Source organism: Octodon degus, unplaced genomic scaffold (genome assembly GCF_000260255.1).
Source record: "Octodon degus isolate 3935 unplaced genomic scaffold, OctDeg1.0 scaffold00045, whole genome shotgun sequence".
NCBI classification, from domain to species: Eukaryota; Metazoa; Chordata; class Mammalia; order Rodentia; family Octodontidae; genus Octodon; species Octodon degus.
Window position 1 is genome coordinate 12,712,750 of NW_004524621.1, and position 6,500 is coordinate 12,719,249.

The 6,500-nt window shown below is 40.1% G+C and overlaps 1 protein-coding gene and 2 pseudogenes across 1 annotated transcript in view; 1 reads left to right on the forward strand and 2 right to left on the reverse strand.

Annotated features, from left to right (window-relative positions):
- Positions 1-6,500, forward strand: part of Ubap2 (ubiquitin associated protein 2) — a 128,229-nt gene that overhangs the window by 14,542 nt on the left and 107,187 nt on the right. The window lies entirely within an intron of this gene.
- Positions 3,486-5,206, reverse strand: LOC101566813 (annotated as a pseudogene).
- The window catches only part of LOC101567204, a 4,174-nt pseudogene continuing 3,260 nt past the window's right edge, over positions 5,587-6,500 (reverse strand).

Sequence of the window (6,500 nt, forward strand, 5' to 3'; positions counted from 1 at the left end):
TGGTGCTGGGGGATTGAACCGCGGTCCCTGTGCTTTGCTAAGCTTGTTCTAAGTAGGTGCTTTAGACCACTGAGCCATCTCACCAGCCCCTTTTTAATACTCATGAAATTGACTTTTTTTTTTTTTTTATTTTTACTTTTTGAAACAGGTTCTTGCTATGTAGTTCAGGCTGACCTTGAACTGTGTATCCCATTCTGGCCTTGAATTCATGGCAATCTTCCTGCCTCAGCCTTCTAAGTGCTGAGGTGCGTGGCACCATGCCTGCCTGGCTTCTCTGTTCTGATATTTCTTTTCTTTTTTCTTTGGGGTGCCTGATGACAATGCAAGCTTGCCACACTGGATGATTACTCAACTTCTAACATGGAAGTCATTTTGGAATCTGTTGGAAATCAAAGAATGAGGGTTTGCTTTGTATAAGGATGGGATAGTGAAGTTCCTCACCCTAAAAAACAATGCAGTGAATCAGTGATAAAAAACAGTAAAGATGTAAAAATACATGGCAGAAAACAGCTTCAAGGATTGCATTGCCTCATTCTTGGATTCAGATTTTTTTTTTAGTAGGGGGAAGTAGCCATATTGTGCTGACCAGAAGTCATTGTCAATATATAATACTGTCACTTTGAAAAGGCAGCCAAAGACAAGACAGAAGACAAGATGATGTGATAAATATATAATAGGAAAACCAGTTCTTATTTATATCTTGGGATAGGTTCTTACTAATATCTTTACTACTTGTCATGCCTGTTACAAAGCTGATGCATGGTGAGAAAAGTTAAATTGGGCTGGGCATTTTGCTGCGTGTGGTGGCACATGCTTATTATCTCATTATTTTGGAAACTGAGGCTGCCAGGAGGTTCACAAGCAATTTAGTGAATTAGCAAGACTTTTTAAAAAATGTAGAGAAGGATGGGGATGTAACTCAGTGTGAAGAACCTTGGTACAACCCAGAATATTGTGAAAAGAAAATCATGTTTGTAGTACTATATTTGTCAAGAAAGAAAAATACATACTGCTCTTTTATTTTACGTGTTTAGTTCTTGGTCTACAGGGTTTCACTACACAGATCAGACTCGTAGTGATTCTGTTTCAGCCTCCCAAGCGCTGGGATTACAGGCCCATGCCATGCCCAGTCTCAGTCACTATCTCATTGTGCCCTGGGGTGGGGCCACCATGCCACGCCACGCCCACACCACACACCACACCACACCGCACCACACCATACCATGCTAGGGGATTGAGTCCCCTGGTCACTGCACCTGCCTAAGTAGGAGCTTTAGTCCGCTGAGCTATCTCGCTGGCCCCTGTTGTGTTTTTTGAGACAGAGTTTCACTGTGCCATTTAAGGCAGGCTTTGAACTTTGCTATGTAGTCCAGGTTGGCCTAAAACTCACAGTGAACCTTTTGCCTCAGCCTCCCTTGAGTGCTGGGACTACAACCCTGTACAACTATGCCTGCCTAAGTGCTTTTTTTTCCCGCCTCCTGATACTAGAGGATGAACTCAGGGCATTAAATGCACAGCTACCTTTCATATCAAGCCCTTTTTCTGTGTGTGTGTTTTAAGACAAGGTCTCATTATGGAACAGGCTGATCTTGAACTTGGTACAGTACTTTCTAGGCTGACCTTGAACTTGGTACAGCACTTTCTCTGCCTCCCAGAGTGCTTCTGCCATCATGCTTCGCTACATAATAGCTTATTCAGAAATAAAAATATGGTGCAGCCATTTTTTTTTTTAATATGTCTTTTCTTAAAACTTTATTTGGTACAGGGTCTTGGTACACAGCTCAGACTCATAGTGATCCTCCTGTCTCAGCCTCCCCAGTGCAGGGATTACAGGTGTGTGCCATCACACCTGGTCTTGGGTGGCATGGCAGGTCCAGGAAGGTTCTTAGACTGCTGAACTATCTCCCTAGCCCTATTTCTTCTTTTTTTCTTTTTTTTTTGAGTCAGGATTTCACTATGCATTTCAGCCTGGCCTTGAACTCACTTTGTAGTCCAGAGTGAACTCAAATTCCCAGCAATCCTTCTGCTTCAGCCTCCCAGAGAACTGTTAACTACAGGTATGCCTCATCATGCCAAGCACTAAACCACTGTTTTTTTTTAATGTGTACTGCAGATTGAACCTATTGTCTTACATGAATGATAAACACATGTTCTACCGTCAATTGTCATTTTTTTTCCTTTTAAATTATTTTTATGTAAAGGGAAGTTTCCATATTGAAATCTCAAAAGACCTTGGGCATGAATATTAGCTTTGTTAGAGGTTCTTGTACATGTCTTTTTTCCATAGGAATTTCCCCAAACATTTAAAACCCATAGTTTTTACTGTATATAAACCTATACCACAGCATTCTATGACTATTACATTTTACACTGTACAAAATCCTCAGAAACAGCCTCAAAAACTGTTATAACAACAACAAAAAAATCGGTAACAATTTCATTGTAAGACACTTATATAATTTGGCCCTTCTTTAAATCAAATTGATGTTAAAAACTCACTATCTCTAAACTCCAATTTCTCAGGGCTGGCCAAATAGTGGATTAAAGCCCTGTAGACACTTCCCTAAAATAATAACAAAAACTCCCAATTTTTGTCAATGATCTATATACCCCTTAACAAAAGAATAATTCATGAAATGCATTGAAAAAGATCAAGTAGCAATAGGCCAGATTGAAAAGATTAAAAGAGTCTAAAATGTTAATAAGTGTCAGATCTGAAATAAACCATCACACACAAAATTTTAAAAAGTCAAACTGGGATTCTGGAGCTTATTTATTATGACAACCAAAAGTAATTAAACAGGCTATGAAAAGTTAAGAGGTTACTCAATGCAATCTGAAAAGAGTAAAGGGGGTTTATAGAGTGGAGATTTGAGTAATTTATGTATTTATATATATATATTTTTGTACTTATAATCAAACTCAGGATTTTGTGCTGGCCAGGAAGGCACTATGCCACTGAGCTTATATATCCCTGGCCAAGATTGGAGTTTTTGATTTTCTTTTTTGTTTCAAAACTTTTGTGTGTGTGCAGTATTGAGGCTTGAACTTAGGACCCTGCACTTGCTGGGCAGGCGCTTATTCTACTGAGCTATCTCCCTGGCCTTATTTCAAAACTTTTATAGGAAGGATATCATCCATGTATGTCACAAAGACATAAATACATACACCCCAGCAATACAAAAAGAATAAATCTTTAAAAATGTTCACCCCAATTTACATTTTTTCTGATATTAATTTAAGACTTCATTATGTAAATAAATACGTTACTTTGTATACCTTTCTAGTGCAGTTTACAAACAAATCAGCTAAAAGTGAAATTTTTTGTTTTGATATCAGAAATCGAACTCAGGGTCTTGAGCTTGGCAGGCAAATACTGTATTGCTGAGCTACATCCCCGGCTCATACTTTTATTTTAAAATTAAGAGCAGATAATGCTTTTGATGATAGGGAAGGGATGGAGGAGAGGACAAACACAGCAGTTGTCAGCCTGCCTGTCTTTGGGAGCTTGTGAAAGGTGATGTGGCTGGGAACATCAGCACTTTTACATGCGTGAACATCACGTCAGGAAGGCTGGCTATCACCTTGATAACTGCTTCGCTCTAGTGTTATTTTCTTTTTGGTTTCCTAGTAGATGTGTTCATCTTTTCTACTGTCTCACAAATGCATCAGTCACTTTGAGACTTGATCTGGAGATTTGCAGCATAGAACTTACTCAGCTGGAAACTTCCAAAATGCTAGACCTACACTGTTTAACGGGCTAGTAAGACTGCTGCTACTCCAGTCTAATGGAACAGGTGGTAGAGATTCCTGGAATGCATTAGATCCATGAGTTCATCTCTACTGTCATGGTGGTTGTCTGACCAATGGAAGCAAATTTTTTTTTTTTTTTTTTAATGCAACATACTGTGGTTTCAGAGGTTCCTTGGTGGACTCTTAATATTACGCAATCCTGCTGCATACATGGGCACTACTATGTCAGGCTGCTGCTTATTGCCCATGAACAGAATATTTCAAGTGTCTATATTCAAAGAACATAAAAACTTCGTTATGGGAGCCAGCCCACTAGTATTTCAAGCCATGTGCATCATGGATATCCTTTAGCTGGGTCCACATATCTAGCAGTTCCCCATTTTCAGCTAAGGCCTCTCTGGTTTTTATTGGCAAGGTGATTGTCTTTAGCAAGTGCTTCAGTAAGTAACTTCATCTTCAACATCAGGGACAAATGTGGAAGGAAAACATCCTTTGAAAATTCACTTCAGGCGGTTTAGTAAAGCTGACTAAACCAAAGTGATCTAGTCCTGTAAATGACCACTAGCACTGTTCCTTTGGTAGTTGCTAAAGGGGCATTGTATATCTTGGGGGTTCATTTGTTTTCATTTGTCCTATGTGATGACTAGACTTCCTTTCCATGATGGCCTTTAGAGTTGGTCTCCAAAAGCAGCCCAAAGGCTAGACATGGTGGTGCATGCTTATAATCCCAGCACTTAGAAGGTGGAGGCAGGACAATTTGTGAGTTCAAGACCAACTTGGGCTACAAAGTGAGCTCAAGGCTAGCCTGAATTGTGCAGCAAGACCCTGTCTCAAAAAGACAAAGCATCCCAAGGGCAATTATCTTTTTGTTCATCCTGAAAAGCATTTCAGTTTACAACTCGGCTAGGACCGGGTGAAACAAAATTGCAAAATCATCAGTCTTGAAAAGCACTGCAGTCATATTGAATTTTTAGCATAGAATCAAAATCCCCAAACTCACTTGTCTTGTCCATTTTCAGTTTTAAATGGATAAACTTAACTTGGATGGTAAGCACCTGCTGCACTTGCCATCTGACGTTTCTTTGATAAACTATTGGAAGCCTATTTTAGATCATTCAGTAAATATTTCTTAGCAAGAAGTGTTTGCATCTAAATTCTCCAGTCATTACTTGGTGGTAATGTGGAAAGTACTCTAAAGACTCTTCAGAAGTGACATCACCCATTGATTCTTGAGTACCAGTAATGGGGGTGGAGTGGTGCGCTGGCTGTGCCAGAGTCATTAGTATCATCCTCAGTGATAGCCTTGCAAGTTACAATCATTACTACTGTCACCATTTTTTACATGTACAGGATCATCTGAAATATGTTCTTCTGTGGAATCAATGCTTAGTAAACTTTGGGAGTTAGTAAACTCTTCTTTGGAAGTATCAATTTCATCAGCATCAGAAGTTTTATTTATTTAATTTATTTTTTTGAATAAGTAATTTTATTTCCATGATTTATTTACACTGTACAAACACTGATGAAAAGCACCTCACAAGTTCACAGTACAATGTATTTACTTTAAAAATATATTCCTTTATAAAAGGCTCATTGAACATTGGCATGTCAGTATGTGACAAACTCTCAAAGCACACTACCTACTCTGGCCATAGACAGCAAGAATGCTTCCAAGTACTGTCAACTTCACAATCACAGGTCACCATTTGGATCTTAAATACATACGTTTTAAATTAAAAAAATGAATTCTACAGTGGAAAGTTCTCGAAGCAATACTTGTTAGTTCATTACTATACATACTTCATGGAGATGTTCTGTCATTAATCCACAATGTCAAATAATCTGACCAAAGATACACTTTGACAGGCTTAGGAGTCTAGAAGTCTCCTCCTTTGTTGTTTCCTCCTTTTTCTTTTTTGCTGACTCTCCTGGCTCTACTTTGCGCTTTTTGGAAGTATGCTCTTCTTTTTCATCATCTGATTCCAACGTTTCCTCCTCTTCTGGTAGAAGCCTAGCTTTCTTAGCGTTCTGTGGGGCATCATCTCCATTGTCCTCATTAATGTTCGACCGTTTTATCGCCATATCCAGCTCTGGAGGTGGAGGTTTCTTCTTGTAGTGTAGGTCTCCGTGGTACATAGTTTGACTTCCATATTTTGAATTCCTTTGGAGGCAAAGCAGAGTCCAATCTCAGACACTACTCCAGGGCTGACCCCTTCCTTCGGAGGCTGCGGCAGACACTGACTTAGAGGCAGCACCGCAGGTACTTCGGTGTCAAAGGGAAGGGGTCTCGGGGAGCAGCTCTTCGGCGCCTTGACGACGTGCCTCTCCCAGTCGATCTGCGTCACGCTCGGAAACAGCTCGTTGAGTCCTGGCGGCCGCTTCTCTGCCTTGTTCCAGCGCCGCCCAACGATTTCGCTGGATCTGGTGCCTTGCGGTTCGTCTCTTCCTGCTTGCTGTTATCCTCCTTGCCCGAGGATTCTGAGCTCAGAAGTAGTCTGTGCTTAGGTCAGTACATTTAGTAGAAAGTAATTCAGGTTCTTCCTTAGTTTTGCATTTTTTCTCTTAGTGGCTTCTAAAATATCAGTGGAGTCTACCAAACTCCACAGCTTTGGTTGTACTATGGGATGGCCTTTTTTTTTTTTTTTTTTTTTAAACACTGACACAGGTGACACCATATTCTCTCTCTCTCTCTCTCTCTCTCTCTCTCTCTCTCTCTCTCTCTCTCTCTCTCTGTGTGTCTGTCTGTC